Raw genomic sequence first — 25481 nt, 5'->3', positions numbered from 1 at the left:
TTTTAATGACATTATTTTTTTGGTGTGGAGTTGTTTGAATTCTCTATATATTGCTAGTGAAGCCATCCTCTGCACCCGCAGAGTAGTTTGGGAGGATTAGCCAGGATGGTTAGAGCTTGGGCAGGCAGGCCAAGTCTCGAGGATCAGGCCTGGGATCCTGAGATAGGTGGGCTCAGCCTCTGTGTGGTCCTTAGAGTAGGCTGAACTCCTGCCCCTGTTCAGTCCTGGAGAGGGTGCAGCCAGCGGCTGAGATGGGCATCCAGCAGTAGCTGTGCTGCATGAGCTTCAGGGCTGTTGCCTGGGAGATAGGTGCACTGGTGGCCCTGCTGCTCTTGCAGGAGCTTCCTGCCTTTCCCTGTCTTTGGGCCCTGGTGCTCTCATCCAGGGTGCCACTCTGGTCATGGCTGGTGACCACTTGCAGAGCTGCTGGAGGTTTCACCTGTTACCACCCCCAGGACGCTTTGGTGGAGACTGGTCACTTCACCCTGCTTGCAGTAGTGCTGTGTGCCAGTTGATGAGGCTGGAAGATGGCCTGGGTGCTCGAGATGGATGATGTGATCAAGTCCAGCCTGGTGCACAACTTTGACTCCAGCCTCTTGGGCACTGGGCTGAACCTGGGCGCTGGTGCCTACAGCATGAGTGATCATCTTGGCACTGGCCATTTTTTCTTTTTCTTTTTTAGCTTCTTCTTACAAACATTTTACTCATTTATTTTTAGAGAGAGGGGAAGGGGGCATAGAGAGAAGGAGAGAAACATCATGTGAGAGAGAAGCATCTTGGTTGACTCCCATACACCTCCAACTGGGGACCTGGTCTGCAACCCTGGCATGTACTCAGACCAGATTCAAACCTGTGATCTTTTGCTTTGCAGGAGGACACGTACCCAACTGAGGCACACCGGTCAGGGTGGCACTGCCCATTTTCAAGCAGAAAGATTCCAGCCTCCATTGGATGATGAATCTAAAAACCCGCTCCTTCATTATGTAACATGTACCATAATGTCTCCAGCAGTAAAACTGCATGATAAAATGCTCACTTACCTGAACCAAGGTTAGCCTTATGAAATTCAAATGCTGGATAATCGGAAAATGGGAGCTATGCCTGAGATGACTCGAAAATTGGTAAAGAGCCTCATAAGAGTTCTATTTAATGATAGACGGCTACAGTATACAGAGTGTGTGCAACTTCAAGGTTGGAGGATAATTGCCCAGGACACAGACTTCTTCATTTAGGTATTCCAATATCTGTGGGAATAAATGACAGAAGGACAGATCCAAGTCAGGTAAATGCGGTTGAATTTCTGTGGGACCCTGCAGAATGCACATCTGTTTTCATTCAGCTAAACTGCATCAGCACAGAACTTACTCCATGGAAGCGTGGGGGTGAAAAGGGAGTGCCTTTTAGGATCCATGTAGACACCTTTAAGCAGAATGAAATGGAGAACACACAGATAATTTACACTCAGCTAGCTACCAAGTTAAGAATTTTAAGCCTAAAGGTACAGACCAGGAAAAAAATGAACAAGAGAAGATGGAGAAGAGAACTTGTCATGAAAAAGAAAAGTATCAGCCATCCTGTAGTACCACAGTCCTCAAGAATATTGCATTGTGGCCCAATGCTCTCTGTGGGCCACTATCCCCACAGCATCTGTGAATGACAGCCCCTCCAGAGCGACTGCTTTCACCTCTCCCCAGCAGAGTGCCTATAGGGTCCCAGACAGCAATTCTTCCTCAAATCATCAGGAAAATGGAATTTCACAGATCTTTAGTGAACAACTTTAGCCATGACCCAGCAAACCACAGTGGCTGCTGAAAAACAGATTCTCTTCCTACACAGATTTTTTCCAATTTTTCAGGTGCCAACTTATTAAAACTGACAGAGGAAGATTTAGTACAAATTTGTAGTGCAGCCAATAGATGTCAGGTCTATAATTCACTGAAGTCAAGGTTGGTTATGCCCCACATAACCATCTGTGTCTGCCAGGAGAAGCAGGGCAGCTCACTGCCCCAAGGGCAGCAGTGGCTGCATGTAGTTGAGCCGAGAATGGCGGTGGGACACCTGTGTCTATCATGCACAGAAATGGTTGCCTTGGAAGTTGCTTGAAAACTTACATAGGTGTTTAATATTCCTTTCCACCAAATTAACCACATTTACAGAAAGGGCCCTGCTGATATTGATATTCTTGTTGGTGATCAAATGGTTCAGAACTTTCAAGATGAGATTTGTTTTTTATTCTCCAGAGTAGAAGCTGAAAATAGTGGTGATAGCCACATAATTTTGATGTGATGTCTTACATAGTCTAAATTATGAGTATATTCAGTACCAAATACAGTCACACTTAAAAGTATGTCAAGACTGAATCTAAGAAGTCTTGGGATTGGATTTTATTATATGAAGTGTTTCATATTGAACACTCAAGATGAACTTTCTGATGAGTTGTACGAGAGGTGACTCCCCTTACTGTCACTGGCATAGCCAAGCATCCTCGTGACTGTGAGCACATTGGGAAGGCACAGCTGTTCTGGGAGTGGTGCTCCAGGCAGGGGGCTACCTGCTTCTCTCATAGAGGCCAGTATAAAGAGTTCCTAGAAGCAACCTTTGCTGTCCTTTTACACTGTATGCAGTTTGGAACTGAATGTAAAAAAAATGTACAGTGGGCATTTACCTGTCTGTGCCAGTTTGGACTTTATTACCTGAACCTTCTGCCGACCTGGGGCTAGGGGACAGAGCTGTTGTGGAGCCAGCATGGAATCTGTCTGCAGAGAGATGCAATGTGCTGACACAATGATTGTAGTCAGGCAAGAAGCTTGGCACCTTCTCAGAAAAAGCCATGTCTACGAGTGTGCATCTCACATAATCATGCCAGATGGGGGAAGAGCCCAGCAGGAAGCAAGCTGCATTAAAAAGAGGACCTTGGTAAGGGAATCAGTGTAATTCCTAACAGGTACAAAAACTTTGTGTTTTTGCTTTGTCACAGATTCATTGAAAACCTTTTTGCTCCTGCTTCCATTTTTAGCATTTTATTTCTGTTCTTTTAAATATATTTTATTGATTATGCTATTAGTGTTGTCCCAATTTTTCTCCCTTTGTCCCCCTCAACATGGTACCCCCCATTCCTCCAGCAATCCCCTCCTTAGTTCATGTCCATGGGTCCTGCGTGTAAGTTCTTTGGCTTCTCCATTTCCTATACTGTTATTAACATCCTCTTGTCTATTCTGTACCTACCAGTTTGTACTTCTTAATCCCTGTACCTATCCCCACATTCTCCCCTTCCCCCTCCCAGCTGGTAACCCTCCAAATGATCTCCTATCTATGATCCTGTTCCTGTTCTAGTTGTTCGCTTAGGTTTTTTTTTTTTTAGCTTCAGTTGTTGATAGTTGTGAATTTGTTGGCATTTTAATGTTTATAGTTTTGATCTTCTTTTTATTAAATGGGTCCCTTTAACATTTCATATAATAAGGGCTTGGTGATGATGAACTCCTTTAGCTATACCTTGTCTGGGAAACACTTCATCTGCCCTTCCATTCTAAATGATAGCTTTGCTGGATAGAGCAATCTTGGGTGTAGGTCTTTGGATTTCATGACTTGGAATACTTCTTTCCAGCCCCTTCTTGCCTGTAAGGTCTTTTTTGAGAAATCAGCTGACAGTCTGATGGGAACTCCTTTATAGGTAACTCTGCCTTTCTCTTCCAGCTTTTACAATTCTGTCTTTATCTTTAACTTTGGCATTTTAATTATGTGTTTTGGTGTGGTCCTTTTTGGGTCTAACTTGTTTGGGACTCTGTGTTTCCTGGACTTGTATGTCTACTTCCTTCACCAAATTAGGGAACTTATTTTTTCAAGTAAGTTTTCAATTTCTTGCTCTTCCTCTTCTCCTTCTGGTACCTCTATGATTTGGGTATTGGTACATTTGGAGGTGTCCCAGAGGATCCTTATACTATTCTCATTTTTGTAATTTTTTTTTCTGTTCTGGTTGAATGCTTATTTCTCCCTTATGTTCCAAGTCAGTGATTTGAGTCCTGGCTTCATCCCCTTTTCTGTTGATTCTCTGTAAATTTTTCTTTATTTTATTTAATGTAACCTCCATTTCTTCCTGGGTCTTTGTTGTTGCTGTACTCAGTGAGTTCTTTGAGCATCCTGATCACCAGTGTTTTGAACTCTGCATCTGATAGGTTGGTTATCTCTGTTTCATTTATTTCTTTTTTTGAGGTTTTATTCTGTTCTTTCATTTGGGCCATATTTCTTTGTCTCCTCAATTTGGCTGCCTCCCTGTGTTTGTTTCTGTGTATTAGGTAGAGCTGTTGACTCCCTGTCTTATCTGTGTGACCCATTGTAGAAAAGGTACCTGTAAATTGTGTGGGGTGGAGCCTTAGGTAATCACCAGAGTGGGGTGACCCACTTCACTGCTTTGTGGCTCTGTGTTGAGGGAGGGCTTGGAGAGGGGACAGTGCTGTTGTCTGGCTTCTGGAAATTTGCCCAGAACTTGCCCTGTTCCCAGTCAATTCACTTACTCCCCGTTTGTGACTGGTTGCCTTGCAGATGTTGCCCTGTTGCTGAAACCCAGAGTCGGTGGGTCTGCATACATTCTACGTCATTGTGGGCTGTTTAAGAGGAGTCTTTTGAAAATCTGTCAGTTTCTTCTGCCACCCCAACCTCCACTGGTTTTTACAGCCTGAAGGTTGGGGGATTTATTTTCCCAGTGCTGAAACCATGTACTGTGCAGTCTGTCCTGCATCTAGGATCACTCACTCCCAAGGTATCCCTCTTGATTTTTACCCACCACATGTGAATGTGGGACCACTGATTCCACTGCCACTGCCTCTCCACGCCACACCCTGTCTCTGAGACTCTTTGCCTGTCTCCACTTCTCAGTATCTCCACCCCTCCTACCCATGTGGATGAATGTGGCTTCTTTAAATCCTTGGTTGTTGGATTTCCATACAGTTCAATTTTCTGATGTTTCTGGGTGTTCTTTGTGTTTGAGGTTTAGTTGTAATAATTCTTTCTGTGGTTGCATGAGGAGGCAGAGTGTGTTTGCCTATGCCTCCATCTTGACAGGAAGTGCCTGTCTCTGGTTTTCATGTTTGAAGCCCCGTTGCCTTTGCTTTCCCATTGTCTTATAAAGTTACCTGATTTTTCATTCTTTTTTTCCTCCACCCCTCTCTCTTCAACTGCCCTTCTTAACTCACCCTGTACCACCCATTCTTAAACATTTTTAAAAGATTTTATTTATTTATTTATAGAGAGGGGAGGGAGGGAGAAAGAGAGGGAGAGAAACATTGATGTGAGAGAGAAACATCCATCGGTTGCCTCTCATGAACACTGCAACTGGGAACCAAATCTGCAGCCCAGGTATGTGTCCTGACCAGATATTGAACCAGCAAACTTTCGCTTTGTGGGATGATGCACAACCAACTGAGCCCCACTTGTCAGGGCCCCTTATTAAATATTTTTAGTACCCTGCCCCAAACATCATGAATAGGTGACTTAAGCAGTAGAAAAAAGTCTGGTTTCTGACTTGGTTTTAAGGGGTCATCTTTATCAACAGTTTGAAATTATTCTTGGACCACTAGACATCATAAATCAAACACTAAATTGTACCATGAAAATTCCTTACACTTCTCAAATATTGAGCTTTAGTACAATCATGATTAAGCATTCTGGTGATTACTTAGAGGCTTTTTATATACCACATAATTTTTTCTATAAAAATATTGCCTTTTTCACAAAACCAAATGCTTGTTTGCCATTATACTTTTCAAAGGAAACCCACTGTTTTCATAATTTATCCTATCTCGTGCCTTCACCCAAAGCCTTTCCCAAAATTAATCAGTAAGCATTTTTGAAGCGTGTCATGTAGCACACCCAGTTTGTCTTTAAACTTCAATTCCATTTTAATTAGAGCATCTCTGTCCATTTACCCAGGTCTTGGTTTGGAATGCATTATCTGATCCTTATCTTTGTTCAGGCAGAAATAGGAATGTGTCATTTTGAATTTAAAATCTCTCCCAGAAGATAAACTACTTCAGTGGGTAAAAGCTTTGACATTTTATTTTATTCATAAAGGGGGTTGTCTGTTACAAAGAAGCAATGTGTCTAAATATTTTCATCTTCAGTGTGAAAATATCTATACCTCTTATTAGACTATAAAGCAGGAGAGCCTTCCTTTCTGTCATTTTCCCTTTTCTTTTCTAAGACCACATATTTCCTGTACCCGTCACTTGGGAAAGAACTGAGCTTCAATGAATTATTTTAGTTTTTCTCATGTTTTTAGCATTCCTTTTTCACTCTCAAGATTTATGGAGCAATACATGTTGTTTAATGCTATGTGCTATTTTGAATTACTCATAGGATTTTAGAAGTGGGGTAAAAATAATTAAAAGCTCATCAAAGTTGAAATTACTTCTGTGGTGTTGATCACTGTCTGCCCTAGTGAAATAAGTTAAATTATGGCACCAACAAACTTGTTACTTTGGTTTTTTTTTGTAATAGTAGGGTGTATACATTTCAGTATAATGAATGTTTTATGATTACTTGGCACAAAAATTTTTGTCTTTTGGATATTTACCTTTTATCAGTTGTATCATTGGGAAATATATTCTCCCATTCAATGGATTGGCTTTTTACTTTATTGATGGTTTCCTTTGTTGTACAAAAACTTTTTAGTTTTGTTGTAGTCCCATTTGTTTATTTATTCTTTTATTTCCCTTGCCTGAGGAGATAATATGAGAGAAAAAAATATTGCTAAGAGAAGTGTCCGAGATTTTACTGCCTATATTTTCTCCTAGGATTCTTATGGTTTCAAGTCTTACATTTAAGTCTTTAACCCATCTTGAATGAATTTGTTTATACTGTGGAAGAAGGTGGTCTAGCTTCATTCTTTGTATGTAGCTGTCCAATTTTCACACCCCCATTTATTGAATAGACTGTCTTTGCCCCATAGTATGTTCTTGCCTCCTCTGTCAAATATTAATTGACCATAAAGGTATGGGTTTAATTCTGGATTATTTTGTTTCATTGATTTATGTTTTTAAACAGTACCACATTGTTTTGATTACTATGGCCTTATGTAGTATAATATATTGATTCCTTTAACTTTGTTCTTCTTTCTCAAGATTGCTGTGGCTATTGGGGGTCTTCTGTGCTTCCATATACATTTTTGGATTATTTGTTCTAGTTGTGTGAAAAACACCATTGCTATTTTGATAGGAATTCAGTTGAATCTGTAGGTTGCTTTTGGTTGTATGGACATTTTAATGATGTTAATTTTTTTATCCATGAACACAGTGTGTGATTCCATTTGTTTGTATCTTCTTCAGTTTTTCCTCAGTGTCTGATAATTTTCTGAGTACAGGTCTTTTACCTCCTTGGTTAAACATACTCCTTGGTGTTTTATTTTTGAGGCAGTTATAAATGGGATTTTCTTAGTTTCCTTTTCTGATAGTTCATTATTGGTGTATATGAGTGTTTCTGAATATTTATTTTTTGAATATTTATTTTTATAAAGGTTTATTTTATAGATATTTATACTAATTTCTGAATATTTTTTATCATGCTACATTCCTGTTTTTTTCCTGATCTTAAGGGAAATGCTTTTAGTTTTTCCCCTCTTGAGTATGATGCTGGCAGTGGGTTTGTCATATGTGGTCTTTATTATGTTTAGGTGTGTTCCCTGTATTCCCACTTTGCTGAGAGTTTTTATCAAAAATAGGTGCTCGATTTTATCAGATGCTTTTCCTACAAGTATTGATATGATCACATTGTTTTTATTATTTATTTTGTTTATGTGATGTATCATTGTTTATTGATTTGTGGATATTGTGAAATAAATCCCATTTTATTATGGTATATGATCTTTTTAATGTATTGCTGAATTCAGTTTGCTAAAAGTTTTACAAAGGATTTTTCATCTGTATTCATCAGTGATGTCCTATAATTTTATTTCTTTGATGTGACTTTATATGGTTTTGAAATTAGGATAATGCTGGCCTTGTAAAATGAGCTAAGGAGTCTCTTTTTTCCTCTTGGGCTTTTTGGAGTAGTTTGAGAAGGTTACATGTTAGTTCTTCTTTGAATGTTTGGTAAAATTTGCCTGTGAAGCCATCTGGTCCAGGGCTTTTTTTTTTTGAGACATTATTTTAAACTTGTTTCTTGCTCTTCGTAAATCTTCTTGTCATGATGTTCTTCAATTTGGAGATTGCCAAGAATGTCAGTAGTCTAGTAACATATCCTTAATATGAAAACCTGGTAACTTGGCAGGCACTTTTGGGTCTTGGATGCAGGTACAATGCCTTAGATTGAAATGATAGTGATCAAGTCCTTACTAGAGTCTCCATCACTTACCGTTTCTTACTCTTTCTTATGGAAGCAGAAAAGACACAAATTTGCAGTATCCTAAAATATTCTGGTTACTTTAGCTTTTCAGTAGTATTGACTTAAATAACAATATATGAAATACTCCTATGAGGAAAAGTTAAATATGATTTTTGATAATGGCATAATATAAAATGTAGGAATTTAAATAGTTTTACATTTGTAACAGCACATTATTATTGTGTTTGATGCCTTTCTCCTAGAACTTACAAGGCATGTGTTTATTGCAAAAACTATTTTTGTGTTTGTTTCAGACATTTTTAAATATAAAAATATAGAATGAAGCAAATATAAGTCAGCCATAAGTTGACTTTGTTTTCTTGAGGTCTTTTTCTTTTACAGAAGTGCGGTAGAACTCCATATGCAATGTTGTATCTTGTTTTTGTATATGTTCAAGTTTTTAAAAGTAAACATAACCCAGGATTTTGTTAATATTTAGACTGTTTTGTCATTAAACTACATGGAATATTGAAAAATCAGGTGTGAGACTCAGAGCAAGAGTATGGATCAGGAAATGTGTCAGAGCTTGCAATTTAAAATTCATTTGTAGAACTTAGAAAATGTTTCTTGACTGTTTTATATTTTACTGTCAGTGGGATTCTAGGATTAGAAGAGTACTTAAGTGTTTAGCTAGACCAATGTGTCTTAACTTCATAAAAAATGGATGAAGACCCCTTTCTTTTACTTCCATTCCTCTCTACCTCTCCCCTCCCTCCCCTTTCCTCTCCTGTCTTCTCTTCTCTCCAGAGAAAATGATTATAATTTGCTTCTAGATTATATACCAGTTACAACAAATAATTTCTTCATTGCTCAAGAGTTTATGATTGACAGGGTTGGAGCCAAATTTCTAGGTTACGCCCTTTACCAGCAAGCAGAACTGACCTTCGTCCAACCTAGGGAAAAAAGGAATACAGGAATGAATTGTCAAGGTCTCAGTTCTCCAGCATTGGGTTTGCATTTGGATGCTTTCTAATTAGATGCAGATCATCAAAAAAGACCCACACTTTATGAATAGGAAACAATTTGTAGAGTTATCTGCTTACATATTTGGTAGAAAAACAGCCCCGGCTGGTGTGGCTCAGTGGATTGAGTGCAGACCTGTGAACCAAGGGGTCTCTAGTTTGATTCCCAGTCAGGGTTCATGCCTGGGTTGCCAGACAGGTCCCTGGTTGGTGGCACTGGAGAGGCAACCACACATTGATGTTTCTCTCCCTCTCCTCCCTCCTTTCCTCTCTCTAAAAATAAATAAATAAAATCTTTAAAAAAGGAAAAATAATCACTAGGAATTTATTGTGCACTTAGAACTGTGCTAGATGCTACTATATTAGGAGAAAAAATAACCAAACTAAAGACAGTGTCCTTCCTTTCTTGATTTTCCAACTCTGAATTCCTAAATACATCAAAGGCACACCTCCCACTTGGCAATAAGCTATTATTAATAATGCCTTGGGTACACTAACTTTTTGTTTTTGTCAACTTCATGGATTGCACCAGTGCTGGGGTAAAGTGAAAAGCAAAGTGAGTCTGTTCAGGTGCAGACACCTGACAGAAACCTCATTCAGGGGCAGCAGGGCAGGAGGGGAGCTCCTTGTAATCACAAGGTCACCCAGCTCCACTGTGGTTGGAAATGCTTCCAGGGAGGAAATCACAATGATTTCCATGTATGTTCCTTGCTCTGATGCTGGTTGTAAAAGAGGGATGAAAACCTTGACTTCCAGGGCTGGAAGTGTTCACCTGCTCTGGAAGTATGATGTTGCTATCTGAAGTTGTAGCTAATGCTTGCTGCAAAAGTTGTGATGTAACTTTCTGAAAATAGTTGTAGAGACTGATCAAATTTTCTAATGTTTGATTTTGTTCTTTCTTATTTTAGGTTGCTAGGTTTCAAACTGAAAGGGAATTCTCAGCACTGAATCTAATTTTTATCAGTGCTTAACTGAATCCTAGCTCTCCAAGAGATAATCTATAAAAATATTTATTAAAATGTTAAGCAGAGGTCCTTTCTTATTCAAAGTGGTTAATTACTCCATGTAAAATAAATTAATTATAATAGAATGGTAGAAAATAATTACCAAACAATCTTGAATTTATAAATTGATTGGTAAATTAGATTATTCTTTCTAGCATCTGTTATTGAGCTCTTTTATGTATTTCATGAGTCCATTCCTCATTAGTGTCTGTGAGCACATGAAACAATCAAAGCACAAAGAAACGGTTCCTGCCCATCTATGAAAGGCTTTCCTTACTTGCTCTCATTCTTACAAATGCACATTTCCCTCTGTTTAAATAAAACTCCAATTTCTATTTAAGCATGTGTTTGTGCATTATCCACCTGCTATCTTGCTCTTTTAAGTCATTTACCTCCTGTCTCACAGGTTCCTTAGAAACATTTTGGGAAGTGGTATTTAAACCCCCCTACCTGGCTCTCCTTTTACATTAATACATTTAATTCTCATGACTCACAATTTTAGTCTGCAGTGATGAAGATGGTGTAGCCTACATTTCTCTAATGTGACTCATTTTTACACCATTTTCCCACATGATCCATAGATACCTTGACACAGCTTGTATTTCTTCTCAGTGAAATCTGTTTCTTGCGCCTGTTTTCCATGCCTGGCAGAGGACAGGCTTTCTTTTTTTAAAATATATTTTATTAATTATACCATTACAGTTGTTGTTCTAATCCCCCCTTCATTCCCCTCCACCCTGCACACCCCCTCCCCCACCATTCCCCCCCTTTAGTTTATGACCACATGTCTCAAGTTCTTTAGATTCTATATTTCCCCTACTATTCTTGCCCTCCCCCTATCTATTTTCTACCTACTGTCTATGCTATTTTCTGTATCTTCTCCCCCCTTCTCCTCCTCCCACCCCCCTGTTGCTAACCCTCCATGTGTTCTTCATTTCTATGGTTCCACTCCTGATCTAGCTGTCCTCTTGGTTTGCTTTTGTTTTAGGTGTGGTTGTTAGTAACTGTGAGTTTGCTGTCCTTTCACTGTTCACATTTTTTATCTTCTTTTCCTTAGATAAGTCCCTTGAACATTTCATATAATAAGGGCTTGGTGATGATGAACTCCTTGAATTTGATTTTATCTGAGAAGCACTTTATCTGTCCTTCCATTCTAAATGAAAACTTTGCTGGATAAAGCAATCTTGCATGTAGGTCTTTGGATTTCATGACTTGGAATACTTCTTTCCAGCCCCTTCTGGCCTGTAAGGTCTCTTTTGAGAAATCTGCTGACAGTCTGATGGGAACTTCTTTGTAGGTGACTGTCCCCTTATCTCTTGCTGCTTCTAGGATTCTCTCCTTCATTTTAATTTTGGGCAATGTAATTATAATGTGCCTTGGTGTGTTCCTTCTTGGGTCCAACTTCTTTGGGACTCTCTGAGCTTCTTAGATTTTCTGGAGTCTATTTTCTTTGCCAGTTGGGGAAGTTCTCCTTTATTATTTGCTTGGTCTGCCTGCCCCGCACCCTCCCTGGGTCTGCGATGCTACCCCAGCTGCCAGCACGCCTGGGTTGCCTGGGCCATGGGATCCTTCCTGCCCAACCCTGCTCTGCTGCTGGCTCCACCCCTCTTACCTGTCCCCATTGAACGGTTTGTTGTTGTTGGACTTCCGCATAGTTCAGTTTTCTGTTCTTTGGCTGTCTTTGTTTACTAAACCTTTGTTGTATTCAACCTTGGTTGTGGGAGAAGGCACAGGGTTTCCACCTACACCTCCATCTTGGCAGAAGTCCCTAGGCTTTCTTGACAGCACAACTGCTTGCCATTCATCTGTGCTTATTGGTGACCCAAGGAAAGGGTGTGTTTTAATCACTTACTTACTTCTTTACTGAGGGAGGGATTTCTACACTATGGTTTTGAATATGGCTAAACACTTGACATCTAATACTGGACAGATGACATTGACAGTAATTAAATTAGTCACATATAGTCACAGCCCAGGCTAGGAGGACACAGCATACCACACATAGCCACACAGGGGTTTTACTTGAGAACACAGTAAACAGCCATGGGCTTGTGGGAGTCAGGTTTTATGGCATTAAAATAATAATCTACTACTACTACTAGAGGGTGTGGTGTTCCCCTGGTTTTCCACAGGAGGCTGTGCTTGGTTTGTTTGAATAATTTTGTGAGCTGGCTGGGAACTGAAATCCACTACTCAGGGATAAGCAGGAAATGTGCGTGGTCTCCTTGATAAAGAGGGTTGTTTGGCTATGGGGGATGCTGTCTGTGGGAAAATACTAGGGAGGGAAACTTGGAGTTAGACCATTTGAAGCACTCCTAGTGCTTCAGATGTCAAGGCAGCACATAATATTGGGCCTTAATTTTAAGCCTTACACCACTGGGTGTAAGCAAACAATGGGAGCAGTGGAAAGGGGAAAGGTAAAATAAGGAACTGTGAAAGAAAGTCTGTTGACCCGAGATTTGACTTGTTGTGTAGTTGAAGGCCTGAGTCCAACAATAATCTTGTGCATAGTAGCTGCTCTTGTTTCCTCCCATCCAGGCAGGAATTTGGGCTGCTTGTGGAGTTGGACACAACCATACTTTTTGTGTGGTCCAACTGTGGGAAATTAAATTAGATGAGCTCAGAAATATAATGTTCCGTCATGAAATTAAAATAGATAGCCCAGCACCTAGTGTAACAAAAACATCAAATCAAATGAACTGGTCTTTGAAGGAATTAAGTTTTGGTACTGAGAACTAGGGTATCCTTTCTCAGGAACTGGCTCTTTCTGACAGTGTCCATATTGCATAACCTGAGGCTTGTAGCTACTAGGATTACCCCCACTTACCCCTTATTAAATATTGCAGTTCTGTCTCTTTTCTCCTGTGGGAAGTCTCTCTGGGCCTCCTGAGGTGACAATTAGCTAAATTTAGGAATCAACTTGTGCTGATGTGCTAATAAGAGAAGGCAATGGGTTCTCCTTCCCTTCCCAGGGGGCATATGTGCATTTAAATGGTGCTTTACAGAATACTTTCTCTAACTCTGCTAATCAGATGAAGAATTAGGACTACTGTATGGTTAAATATCCAGGATATGGTCTTAAGCTACTGGATTCAGACCCGAATCTACAATTGCTGTTATGACTTTGGAAAAGCTACTTAACACTTTCTGAGTTTCAGTTTCCATATAGGTAAAATGGGAGAGATAATAGCTAACACTTATCAGTTAGTATGTGCAGATGCTGTGCATGCATAATCTCATTGGATCCTTACAACACTTCTATGAAGTACAGGCTTTTCCTGTTTTATTGCACTTCATATATATATACAAATTGAAGGCAAGACCCTCCACCAGAAAAAAAGATTATGACCTTCTTTATGGCATAGTCACTTTATTATGGTGATCTCGGACTGAACTCAATATCTCTGCAGAATGTCTGTAAGTACCATTGTTACTCCTGTTTCTCACACATGAGAAAACTTTTAGTATATCTAATCTTTAAGATCTCATAATTAGAATAATAACTAACATTTATTGAGTAGTTAACTGTATGCTAAGAATTGTACTAAATGCTCTATATGTCTCACTTAATCTTTACAACTGCTAAATATATTTTCTGAATAATACTGCAAGTCAATTCTCCTAGGTCCAATTTCCTCTTTAACAGAACAGGGGTAATGATACTCACCTTTTAAGGCTGAGATAGCAGTTTTACAACCTCATAAAGCTGCTGTGTAGATAAAATGACGTAATATGGGTATGGCTTAAGCACGTAGTACATGCTCAGTAAGTAGTAGCTACTATTTCTTTGTTTTACTTTCCCTGGGAAGGGACTGGATGTGGCCATGGCTACTTGCATCTACATTTTATACATTGTAGGGAACCGTTTCACATGCCATGGAATTGTAGCTCAGTCCTCATATGGAAAATCAGTGGGGTGCGTGTCGGCCATGCCCGCGGATAGGTTTTCCGGCAGGGAATCAGGCCTGCATTGTACCTAGACTGCTATGAGGCTTGCTTTTGCTGAAACTCCCTCACCCTGAATTGAGGCAAAGGGCTTACAGCAACTTCCTAAAATCTGATCTAAACCTCCCAAGTATGGAGTGTGACCAGTTCATCCACTTTTTGTTTTGGTCTGCAACCATCCTTCTCTTTGACGTAATTAGCAACATTCTTTCCTTTGTTATCTGTAAATGGTAATCCTTTGCAGTGAACTTGTGCATAGTAAATGAGGACTACCCTCCGGGTAATGTACCCAGAGAAGCAGTAAAAGCCTGTCCAGGCAGGGGCTGAGCTCTCTGGCCCTCTCGCCCTCTCTGTCTTAGAGAGTGGCCATACCATCCCTTTTTTCTCCACAGGACTTCTGTAGTCTGTGTGTATTTGTTCTCTAGCAGCCACAACATACACGGATCCTGCCGGCCAGGATCTGCCATTTTACATGACTTTTTTATTCTCCCACTTCCTATCTCTGTACAGACAAGCATTCCTCTGCCATGAGAAGCCACAGCTCACAACTTCCATATGAACCATTTACTTGTATAGTAGCTGCTGCATTTTCGCTAAAATTTGCTATTAAATCATTATTTAATAGCAACTTTTACACAAAATACTTGAAAATATGCCTTCTGAGTGTTCCAGGAATGGACCATGGTACTGGTAGAATGTTCATGCAAGCATTTATTGAGTGTACTGTGAAATGTTACTCATACTCATCGTGGAATTATATATGAATAATACTTGAGTGCTTACTATGTGCCAGATGCCATAATAAGATGTTTGACATAATTAGATGTCTATTTCTTCTACTCCTCTCAGTCACCCTATGAGCTAGGTATTACTACCTTCTGTTTTACAGAGGGGAAAATAGAGTCTTAACTAGATTAAATAATAATCTTTTAAGGCTTGTAAATGGCTAGTAATTCTGTCAGCCTCAAAAGGCCAAGCAACAACTTCTCTTCCCTCTGTTCCACTCTTTGATTGATTCTCATCTGCCTTCCAACATATAGTAAGTACCAGCATGAACTTTCAAAAATAAAATAATCTTTTTTTACAACAGAAATACAGTAAGAAATTTCCCTTTCCCTGAGAATATTGTCAAAATGTATTTTCAATCCTATAAATTAAGAATGACAAAAGGGACAACAGATTTTTGTTGTTCTATGTAATAAGGATTTAGTTTAGTATGTCTTAAAGAGTTCTGAATGGAGTATTACATCTTTTGAGCAATCTTTGATAACACTGTTCTGTGTCCAAATATGTTTGGAAAATTTGGCATACTTTATTCCCTTATTAGAGCTTCATAGTATCCATTAATGTCTTAAAGGATATATGAAGTCTTACAGTAATGTGTTTAATTATGAGTGATTTATGATTTTTTGTCATATCTTTTTATTGCTCTGTTTCTGCTTTTTTGTGTGTGTTAAGTATTTTCTAGTAGACCATTTTAATTCCCTTTACATTGCTTTCACTATGTTTTTGACTTGTTTTCCTAGTGATTGTTATGTAGGTTACAATTAACATGTTAAAACAATCTATTTCATATTAATACCAACTTAATTTCAATAGTATACAAAAACTTTGCTTCTATATAACTTCATTTCCTACCCCTTCATTTGTGATTTTTTTGTTATACAAATTATATTTGTTTGTATTTCCTGCTTGTCAAACAGATTTGCAATTATTGCTTCATGAAATGTCTTTATTTCTCCTTTATTTAAAAAATAGTTTCACTGGATATAGAATTCTTTGTTGACAATTCTTTTTCTTTTAGTACTTTGAATATGTTATCTTACTGCCTTCTGGCCTCTGGATTCTGGTGAGAATTTGGCTGTTACTCTTACTGAGCCCTTATACGTGATAAATTGGTTCCCTCTTTCTGTTTTCAAGATTTTGTCTATGTCTTTAGACAGCTTTATTTTGATGTCTCTTGGCATATATTTTTTAAAAAAGATTATCTGATTTAGTGTTTGTTGAGTCTCTTGAATATTAGAGTAATGTTTTCATCAGACTTGGGAAGTTTTATGCCACTGTCTCTTCAAATATTTTTTCTGACTCCTGTCTCTCCCTTGTTCTTCTGGGATACTCTTCTTGAGTATTTTGGTACTTTTGATTATCTCCCACAGGTCTCTTAGGCTGTGTTCATTATTTTTTATTTCTTTTTCTTCTCCTAGGCCTGGATACATTTAATTGGTCTATATTCCATTCAATGATTCTTTCTTCTGCCTTCTCAAATCTGACATTGAGTGTCTCTAGTGAATTTTATATTTCAGTTATTATGCTTTATAATTCAAGAATTTCTATTTAATTCATTTAAATATCTATCTCTTTGTTTAAATTCTGTCATATGAGATATCATTCTCATACTTCCCTCTAGTTCTATAGACATGTTTTTTTAAATATATTTAAAATAGCTGGTTCAGAGGTACCTGTCTACTATGTCCAATTTCAGGGCTCCCTCAGGGTTGGACTTTTTGAGGGTTAGCTTTTTCCCCCCTTTGAGTGGGCTGTATTTTTAAATTTCATTGCATGCCTTATATTGCTAGGTGGAAAATGGGACATTTAAAATACTATAATGTAGCATATGTGGATATCAGATTTTTCACACTCCCCAGCTTTGCTATATTGACTGTTTGCTTGCTTAGTGACTTTTCTGGACTAATTCTGTAAAGTCTGTTTTATTCATTGTACATGGCCACAGAAGTCTATCCTTGGTTAACTCTTAGCATGCACATAGCCCTACACACATGGACTTCTAGATTCTAGGAATACTGTACAGCTTTTCAAAGCCCTTATGGACATCCTATTCAAAATATTTTACTTTGAAGCTTTTTTGGGTAATTTTTGTTTGTTTCAACTGGTACACATTCTCCCTAGGCAACCATAATTGACTGCAGTTGTTTTCGATCAAGGCCCCTAGACAAAAGGCTTTTACACGGGAAAAGCTCCTAAAACAAAGGCATTATTTTTTTAAGACTTTATTTATTTATTTTTAGAGAGGGGAAGGGAAGGAGAAAGAGAAGGGAGAAACATCAATGTATGGTTGCCTCTTGAGCACCCCCTGCTGGGGACCTGGCCTGCAATCCAAGCACATGCACTAGACTAGGAATCAAACCCGCCAACCTTTGGTTCTCAGGCTGGTGCTGAATCCACTGAGCCACACCAACCAGGGCTAAAACAAAGACATTCTTGTAAGTGGGATCCTTTAGGAAGGAACCAACAGGTCAAATAATAATAGTTCTCTGTGAAAGGAGCTTTGAAGAACCCTCAGTTCCATATTGCTGGCTCTGATTTCTCTAGGACTTTTGGTTTTCACCATGATCATGGGCTGTTGCTTTTCAAGAGTACTACTGATGCCTGGCCTGGTAGCTCAGTTGGTTAGAGTGTCATCCAAATATGCTGAAGTTGTGAGTTTGATCCCCAGTCAGGGCACATATAGGAATCAACCAATGAATGTATAAGTAAGTAGAATGACAGTTGATGTTTTTTTCCTCTCTCTCTAAACAAACAAATTAATTAATTAATACAAAAAAGAGTACTGCTAATCTAGGGGAGGGGCACATGAGAATAGGGTAGATTTAAAATACCACAAAGCTTACTGTCACTACTGAAATTTAGCTGTTTTTCTTTCTTTCTTTTTTTTAATCCTCACCCAAGGACATGTTTTGATTGGTTTTTATGGAGCACGAGAGGCACAGACAGACATCATTGTGAGAAACATCGATTGATTGTCTCCCTTAAGTGCTCCAACTGTGGGTTCAGTCTGCAACCTCGGTATGTGCCCAGACAGGGGACTGAACCTGGGGACTGAACCTGCAACCTTTCAGTGCATGGAAGGAGGCTCTGACCAACAGAGCCATGTGACCAGGGCTAGCTGGGTTTTTTTTAATGAATAATACCCAGATTGCTGTAGGACTGTGTGAGGATGCTTTATGGCCTTTTAAATTTGCCTAATATTCTTATGACATAGATATATAACAAAAGATACCATAAACTGGGTGGGTAAACAACAGGAATTGTTTTCTCACAGTTCTGGGGGCTGGAAGTTCAAGATCAGCACTAGCATGGTCAAGTTCTGGTGAAGGCTCTCTTCTGTAATGGAGACTGATGACTTCTCACTGTGTTCACACCTAGTGGATAGATATAAAATATAGAGTTGTCATTGTGCTATTTCTTAACTATAGAATAAATAATTGTTTATTTGTTTGAGCTTTGCTAGTGAGAATCAAACACTAAGGAATTTTTATAAATTGAAATGAACACAACACAATTTTCATTAGCATAGCATCTTACCGTAAGGCTGGGTTCCCACAGTTAGGTGCCATATATGCAGAATTTAGATTTTTTTAAGGTTTATAACATGAAATTCTAAGAACTGATTGGGAGAACATTATGCTGTATCTACTGTTAGATGACTTATTTGGAGTTAATGATATCCATATATATATATTTCTAAATACAATCCACATATAGTATCTATATGACTATATATAGTATTTTCATATGGTAGTTATAAACAACTCTATTAATCTATATCCATATATAGTACCTAGAACACAATTGATTTGAGGAAATATGTTCTGTATATATTCTGAAAAAGAGGGAGAAGTAATATGTTTTTTACATTATAATACAAAAGGGCCTTGGCATCTTTCCAGACCTGTAATTTCATTATGTATTCAACTTATACTTGTCAAAACCGTGAGAAAAAATAAATAAGTTAAATTATATATTTGCGTGGTACTGTTGGAAGGACTGAATATGAATGTAAAACTACTTTTTAAGATGTTAATAACTACTTATGGGGGATTAGGTTGATGGTTCTCTCACATAAAAAGTAAAAACGTATTATAAATGGAAGTCTAAAATTTATTTAGAGTGGAGAACTAGATGGCACTTCATCTTCTTATATGATGATCACATTATAAAAGGCATGGATTGTCATGAAACTGATACTTAACCTATGTACACAGTTTTTTAAGGCTAGAACATTACTATATACCAAACGTAATATCATTAAAAATGAATACAACCTTAAAGAGAAGTGACCATATTTCTTACCAGCTAAAGACTTAAAGAAAAAAGAGCTTACCATCAATATTTTTTTTCCTGTTGTAATACCACACATTGAAGTGGTACAAATAGGAGTAAAGTAACCTATATTGATTGCCTTTTTTTTTTACAAGATGGATATTCAGTGAATGATATACAGGTTGCTTCTCTTTCCATTGTGCTCCTGGAATCATATAAAGTGAGTATGTGAGTCATGATGGTAAATTTGGTAAGTAAAAATGGGAAAATACAGGATAGCTGTAAAATTATTTGAATTTGAAGATAAGGATTACATTATAAGCATACTTTGTTTTATTGTGCTTTATTATATCTCACCAATGTTGTGTTTTTTACAAATTGAACACAATACCCTCCACCAGCAAAAAGATGATGACTTGCTTTATTGTGATACTTACTTCATTACGGTGGTCTGGAAATGAACCCACAACACCTTTGATGTATGTCTGTAAAGGGAAAAATTGCCATCATTTGGGAACTTTGTAGAGAAACATTCACATTTGCTTTAAACAGTCAGTACCAGGCGGTATTGTGAAGTCAGTAAAGTTTTTCTTCAGTGGATAAATCGTCTCCATTCTTGATTCTTTCTTCTCATCTTTAATACTGTCCCCACCCTTCTAGGGCTTTCACATTGATTCCTTATTCTTCCTAATCAGAAAAAATGGACTAAATATTCCTAACACTAAATTATTGGGAAATTATTTGTTTTCTCTTCCAAGGGTACTGCCCTTGCATCTTTAGCAATGGACCTTTAACAGAGGGGATTCTGGTATCAGTAGCCAAAAAGCAGAGAAAATACACTCTATCAGGTGGTTCCTTTCCAGAACTTCTCAAATTTCAGTACATAGCTTAGCACCTACTCCCCTAATTCACAAGAATCTAGAGGTTCCAAAAGAAATGTTTATTTTTACCAAAGATATGGGCCCAAGGAAATCCTGGAATGCGTTTTCAGCTGTAATGAACAAACCTGTGAGAAGTCATTTCTGTAGTTGTTAATCATACAATAAAATATTTGTTCTAGCAGAATGAGCAGAGTTTTTTTCTAGATTTTTTTGGAGAATAGACTTCAAAAACAAATAATTGCTTATGACATTTATCATATAAATACCTGAAACTGTAAAGAGATAAGGGGACAGTCACCTACAAAGGAGTTCCCATCAGACTGTCAGCGGATTTCTCAAAAGAGACCTTGCAGGCAAGAAGGGGCTGGACAGAAATATTCCAAGTCATGAAATCCAAAGACCTATAGCCAAGATTGCTCTATCCAGCAAAACTTTCATTTAGAATGGAAGGACAGATAAAGTGCTTCTCAGATAAGGTCAAGTTCAAGGAGTTCATCATCACCAAGCCCTTATTATATGAAATGCTAAGGGACTTATATAAGAAAGAGAAGATAAAAATATGAACAGTGAAAGGACAGCAAACTCACAGTTACTAACAACCACACCTAAAACAAAAGCAAACCAAGAGGACAGCTAGATCAGGAATGGAACCATAGAAATGAAGAACACATGGAGGGTTAGCAACAGGGGGGTGGGAGGAGGAGAAGGGGGGAGAAGGCACAGAAAATAGCATAGACAGTAGGTAGAAAATAGATAGGGGGGAGGGCAAGAATAGTAGGGGAAATATAGAATCTAAAGAACTTGAGACACGTGGTCATAAACGAAGGGGGGGAATGGTGGGGGAGGGGGTGTGCTGGGTGGAGGGGAATGAAGGGAGGGAATAGAACAACTGTAATGGTATAATCAATAAAATATATATATTAAAATATTAAAAAAGAATGCAGGATTCAATCTGAAAAAAGAAAAATAATATTTAAATTATTATTTGATTTTAGGACTAGTATTAAATTTTTATAGTTTTAGCCTTGAGGCAAAGGAAAAAAATAATATTTTATGATTTTATAACAAATATGATAATCCCAGAACAAAATAATGAAGGCGTGACTACTATTCCTATTCAAGCAATTACTGTAATCTTTTACTTAGAAGTATAGTTTGTAAACTATGATTTATAGACTTGAATGTTTCACAAAAAGCAGTTTTTCAAAGTTTTATCAGACAGCTAATTAAAAATTTCCAAATTTATATATTTTAAATGTTCATGTTTTATTAAAACTAATTTTGGCAAGGTATAATTAACTTACATTAAAATTCTTCCTTTTAAACAAATATAAAGGATACATGGACAACAACTAAGAAGGGTGGAAATGGGAGGGATGGGAAGAGCATGGCGGGGGGATGGGATAGGATGGGAGTAATAGAAAACTGTACTTGAAAAATAATTAAATAAATTTAAAAAATAAATAAAAATAAAATAAAATTCTTCCTTTTATATACAGTTTAATGGGTTTGAGTAACATGTGACCATACTTATTGTTCATATAACCGTAGAGGTCATGTGATCATTATTGAAATTAAGTTTTAGAATATTTTCATTATTCTAAAAAGCTCTTCCCTGACTGCTATGACTCAGTGGATTGAGTGCTGGCCTGCGAATGAAATGGTCATCAGTTCCCAGTCAGGGCACAAGCCTGGGTTGCAGGCCAGGTCCCCAGCTCGGGGTGCATGATAGGCAACCACACATAGTTTCTTTCCCTCTCTTTCTCCCTGTTTTCCCCTCTCTCTGAAAATAAATTAATAAAATCTTTTAAAAAATAAAAAGTTTCCTTATTAACCTCTGTAGTCAATCACCTTATCTACCCTGTCCCCTGATCTGATTTCTCTCCCTACAGTTTTACTTCTCCAAAGTGTCACATGAATGGAATGTGTAGTCTTTGTTTCTGGCTTCACTCACTTAACACAGTGCTTTTGAGATTCATCATTGTTCCATGAGTCAATACTTTTGTTACTGAGCAGAGGTCCAAAGCGGGGGTAATCTTTGGCCCACCCAGGGATGCCAAAAAAACTGTTAAAGAACAGATGCACCGGCCCGGACTCCAGAGGACGGTATACTAATACCGTCCGGACACCCCTACTGGGCCTGATCCTCCGTGGCCAATTGGAAAGACATCTCCCAATGCCAGAGATTTGTTAAAAGGAAATGAAATGTTTATTTAATGCTATTCAGACCTAATGTTTTCATTAAAATATCAAAGTCCTTTAGGGTATACCCCTACACTCACACAGTGCTCCCTTCTCCTCCTGTCCTAACTCCAGGTAACATAAATCAGGAAAAGAGCACACGTCCCTTTTTCCAGGCCTCTGGTATCGTCAGCTGTGTTGACGTCCAGGCAGCATCTCCAATTAATCCAAAGTTATGCGGCACCTTCCATTGGCAAGAGTTCTTTGTACCAAGTTTTCCAGTCAAAACCTCTCCTGCTTTCCAGGCCACGTGGCCAAAGGGAGCACCCCAAAGCCACGTGGGCTTCTTCTACAAAAGCTGCAGGGGTCCACACTCCACCAAAAGCGCGTGTCTTTCTTCTTCACCTGGCCGCAGGGATCTCCATTCTGGCAAAGCTGCGTGGTTTTCCCTTTCACCTCGCCAAGAGGGGGTCTGCACTCTGCTTGAAACCGCATGGCTCTTTCTCCAATGGCTGCCATGTCTGGGTTTAAATCCCCCATGCCCATCTTCCTCTGTCCCCCTATTTCTGACTCCTCCCACAATCAGTTACACCTGCCAGTATTTCTGTACTATTATTACAAGTTTACTAGGCTGCCATTGTTAGTCTGGGCAGGTATGGCCCCATGTCCTAGAGCCAGTCTTCTCCAAGCTCCCATGCAGGTGCTGTAACTTGGGGGACCTGCCCCCCAGTTACATCTCGAGGGGGAAGTGACTTTATTCCCCTAGCTCCAAGCCTGGCCACAGCCATTTTACATATCCAAGTGACCCGCCAAAGGCTATAGATATGTTAAATGACCAGGCCATGGATTAGCTGCAGGGCTGTGGCTGTACAAAACAGCCCTGCATGTTCTTGCTCCATGTGTCCCTCCCCCCGACTCATACCTGTGGGGGGAAGGGGTGAGGGCATCTTATATGTCCCTCCAATATTCCTATACACTTTGGGTTCTGGACACCATTTCAAATCTTTTTTGGGAGTCCCCTCCTTGGCTGTACCCTGTATCACTTTGATTGATTTTATTAAGGAGTAGTCGTCTATTTTATTTATGTACTACAATTTGTACATTTATTCAACAACTGAACAACATTTGGGTTATTTCCAGTTTTGGGGTGTCTGTATATTCAAGTATCGGTCTTTGTGTATGTATACATATGCATAAATACTGAGATAAGGGATTGCTTATAGTGTGGTAAATATTATTATGTTTTTACTCTTTAAGAATCTGCTAAACTGTTTTCCAAAATAGCTTTACCTTTATGTGTTTCCAACAACAATATATGAGAATTTCAAATGCCCCATGCTTTCTCCAGCACTTGGTATTGTCACTTTAAAAAAAATAGTTTAGCCATTCCATAGGTGTGTAGTTACATTTCCTTGTGGTTTCAATTTGTGATTTTTGAATGACCAATGATGCTGAGCACACTTTCATATGCATTTTGGACATCTCTATCTTTTCTTTTGTGAAGTGTCTATTAAAATCTTTTGTCCATGTTATCATTGAGTTTTCTGTTTTCTTTCTTTTTTTTAAGATTTTATTTATTTATCTTTACAGGGGAAGGGAAGGAGAGAGGGAGAGAAACATCAATGTATGGTTGCCTTTGGTGCGTCCCCTGCTGGGAGTTGGCCTGCAGGGAACCGGCCTGCAACCCAGGCATGTGCCCTGACTGGGAATCGAACCGCGATCCTCTGATTCGCAGGCCTGTGCTCAATCCACTGAGCTACACCAGCCAGGGCGGGTTTTCTGTTTTCTTATCATTGAGTTGTATGAATCCTTTATATATTTTGTATGTTAAGTCCTTTACCAAAATATATGTTCAAACATTTTTCCTTGTGTGTGGCTTGTTCTTTTATTTTTTAAATATCATCTTTAAAGTATCAGAAGTTTAAAGTTCAGCATTATTATCATGTGTGCTTTTTGTAAATTTTCTGAGAGGTCTTTTCCTAATCTAAGGTCACAAAGATTTTTTTCCTGTGTTCTCCAGAAGTTTTATAGTTTTAGGTCTCATATTTAGGTTTATGATCTATTTTGAGTTAAATTTAATAGATGGTTAAAAAATAAAGCTTCAGTATTTTTAAAAAGATTTTATTTATTTATTTTTAAAGAGGGGAAGGGAGGGAGAAAGAGGGAGAGAAACATCAATGTGTGGTTGCCTCTCGCGCGCCCCCTGCTGGGGACCTGGCTCACAACCCAGGCATGTGCCCTGACTGGCAATTGAATCAGTGACTGTTTTGTACCCAGACTGGCACTCAGTCCACTGAACCACACCAGCCAGGGCTTGAGTATTTTTTTTAAAATATGGATATTCGGTTCTTCTAGCACAATTTATTGAGAAGCCTCTTCATTCTCTACTGAGTACTTTTTCAACTTCGTTGAGAAGCAGTTAAGCATACATATATGAGTCTTTTTTTGGACTCTCATTGTGTTTCGTTCATTTATATGTCTGTCCTTATGCCAACACCATACTATCTTGATTAGTCTATGTTTATAGCAAGTTCTAAAATCTGGTGCCTCAAGCCATCCAACTTTGTTTTTTTATCATTTTGGGGGCTATCTTAAGTTCTTCATTTTTTGCATATGTACTTTAGAGTTAGTTTTTCCATTTCTATTAAAAAAGCCTTCTGGGATATTGTTGGTGATTACATTGGATATATATAGATCTTTGGGAAAGAGTTGAAATCCTAAATGTGGTGAATTTTAAGTCTTCAACATGGTAGATCTTTTCAGATATATGTCTTTCATTCTTTTACCTATGTATCATAGTATTTAGCATGCAATTATTGTAAATGATATTTTTCATTTAAGAAATCTGTATTACTCATTATCCATTATTTGTATATAGAGATATAGTACATTTTTGTACATTAACCCTGTTTCTTAGTCTGTTTGGGCTGGTATAACAAAAGATACCATAAACTGGGTGGGTAAACAACAGGAATTGTTTTCTCACAGTTCTGGGGGCTGGAAGTTCAAGATCAGCACTAGCATGGTCAAGTTCTGGTGAAGGCTCTCTTCTGTAATGGAGACTGATGACTTCT

The 25481-nt window shown here is 38.4% G+C and overlaps 1 pseudogene; it reads left to right on the top strand.

The window, feature by feature from the left end:
• Positions 1-527: 527 nt before the first annotated feature.
• LOC118983064 (upstream-binding protein 1-like) lies at positions 528-2286 on the top strand (annotated as a pseudogene).
• Positions 2287-25481: the final 23195 nt, after the last annotated feature.

This window comes from Sturnira hondurensis, unplaced genomic scaffold (genome assembly GCF_014824575.4).
Source record: "Sturnira hondurensis isolate 20B ecotype Veracruz unplaced genomic scaffold, ASM1482457v3 Scaffold0002633, whole genome shotgun sequence".
NCBI classification, from domain to species: domain Eukaryota; kingdom Metazoa; phylum Chordata; class Mammalia; order Chiroptera; family Phyllostomidae; genus Sturnira; species Sturnira hondurensis.
Note: the sequence above shows the minus strand (reverse complement) of the source record. Positions and strands in the feature narration are given on the sequence as shown.